A 2,515-nucleotide genomic window follows, 5' to 3' on the forward strand; every position below is an offset into this window, starting at 1 on the left:
AAAAAAAAAAAAAAAATATATATATATATAGATAGATAGATAGATAGATAGATAGATAGATATTGTGTATTCTTTAAAAGAAGTATATGGTAACAACTATTTTATTAAGTTTTCATTAGTCTAATTGAAAATAGGATATTTTCATACATGAAGATAATGTTACCTATTCTGCAAGTCAGTAGGTATTTCTTTCGAATTATTTAAATTAATCTGTTTGTACATTGTCCCTGTGGTAGACTAGATCATTACTCTCAATTCTTTACCCCCTCCTTCTCTCAGGTGAACTTCTAATGGGAGTTATTTCCCTCTCTCATTGATGTTCGGCATGATTACATATGTGACTTGCTTTGGTCAATTAAATGATAGCACTCATGAGCATAGATCTTAAGTAGTTTGACTTGGCCTCTTTTTTTTTTTTTTTTTTTTCTACACAGGGTCTCACTCTTTCACCCAGGCTGGAGTGCAGTGGCACAATCTCGGCTTACTGTAGTCTCTGCCTCCTGGGTTCAAGCAATTCTCCTGACTTGGCCTCTTGCCTTTCATAATCCACCAATAGAAGAATGTGCCTGAGATAGCTAATGGGATTTGGGAACATGTGAAGCAGGCCTGATCCCAGCTTGAGACTTTGATATAAGCCCAGCTATCCTGCAAAAGAAGCAGAGCATCCCAGATCATCCACAGGCCCATGAACAAGGAAAATAAAGGCTTATTTTTAAGAGCCACTGAGCTTTGGAGCTGTTTATTACTCAGCATTGTAACAATAGCTGACTAATATATCCCATATTTCATGTTCAGTGACATACATATGTGTGAAAATTGATTGATAGAATCATATCCTTATATTAACACGCAGTCCCACAATATCCAATGACGAGGAGGTTTGAAGACTCAAATAATCAAGCACAACCCAATGACCAGTGTTTCTTGCTAATATCAATGGGGACCCCAGACAAATTATACACACTAAATAATATTCCGTAATGAAGTTGGAGAAGAAGAAAATAGAGTACAAGAATCAACAAAAATGTAAGAAAATATAAAACCGTAAGAGCCTTGTAAAAATAGCCGGAGTGGGCAAGAATGTGTGAGTTTAACCAAGCCATCTGCTTCTGCTTCACTGGCAAACAATTCAGTTATACAGTCCAGTTCTTGATTAAATATAAAAACACTTCTCCCACCCTATTTATGTCATAAGAATAATTTTGGTACACTTCTTGGTATACATTGTTTTTTATATACTGCAAGAATTTTTCATGTGGCTAAAACTGCTGTCTTAACATTTTTCTGATTCGCTACCATTGGCTTACTCCACTAGGGCAATACACATAATATATAGTGGTTTTTTCATAATCATTATTTGAAATGGCTGTATAATCTTCCATTGAGTGGATGCAGCATAATCTAGTTAACCATTTCCTGTTGTTAGTTTTAGGCTGTGACTAATTTTTCACTATTATGAATAATTTTCCTGTAAGAAGTACAAACCTTAGGCATATATATTTTTTAATCTCTGGATTATTTCCTTAGTACAAATACCCAGGAGATTCTACTAGGTGAAAGGATGTGAATATTTTAAAATCTCCTGATAGCCAGGTGCAGTGGCTTGCACCTGTCATTCTAGCTACTTGAGAGACTGAAGCAAAAGGATCGCTTGAGCTCAGGAGTTCAAGAACAGCTTAGGCAACATAGCAAGACCCTGCCTCTAAAAATTACTAAATAAATAAAACTAAAAGATCTCAATGCATACAGTTAAATCGATTTCTAAAAGACATTTCTAATTCTACTGGTAATGTATAATAGTACTAACAAACATTAAATATTATTATAAATGTTGTTATGCTTAGTAGCCAAATGAATGGAAGGGGTATCTTGTTATCATTTTACTTTTACTTTTAAAATTAAAAGTGAGGTGGAACATTTTCCATGTCTGTTAACTAGATGATCTCCTCGTCTCAATATCTATTTACTTTATTATACCACGAAGGACTTGAAGAGCTTTCAAGTAGTGTTGATCAATAAGAAAACATACACTTTTTGATTCTTTTTTATGTAGGTGTTTTATGTGGGTCATTCCATGGATTCATATGTGAACCTACTCCCACAAAATGAATCTATTGGGAACATTCTTTAAAAAAACAAACAAAAGCAACAGAGCAATAGCAAAATAATTCTTAAAAAGAAATTGCTGGTACATTTTACCAGCATTTACCTTGATCCAAAAGCATTGAATTTAGAGAGATATCTAATCAATTTAGCAAAGCAGCCAAAAACAACAGTACATGACAGATGAAATTCCATTGGAACAAATACCACACAGACTGGGCAATTCCAGAGGGCAGATGTAAGACAAATGAGGGGAAGTGGAAGGGAGATAAGATAGTTGGCTGATAGAAAGGAATTTCTAACAATTAATTCAAACCCCAAATAGACATGGGCTGTCCTGTGAAAGAGCAATGAAGATGCAAAGATGGTCAGGAGGAGTTTGGAGGATTCATGCAGAAGGGTGTGGGAGGCC

This window comes from Rhinopithecus bieti, unplaced genomic scaffold, assembly GCF_001698545.2.
Source record: "Rhinopithecus bieti isolate Rb0 unplaced genomic scaffold, ASM169854v2 scaffold_32740, whole genome shotgun sequence".
NCBI lineage: Eukaryota > Metazoa > Chordata > Mammalia > Primates > Cercopithecidae > Rhinopithecus > Rhinopithecus bieti.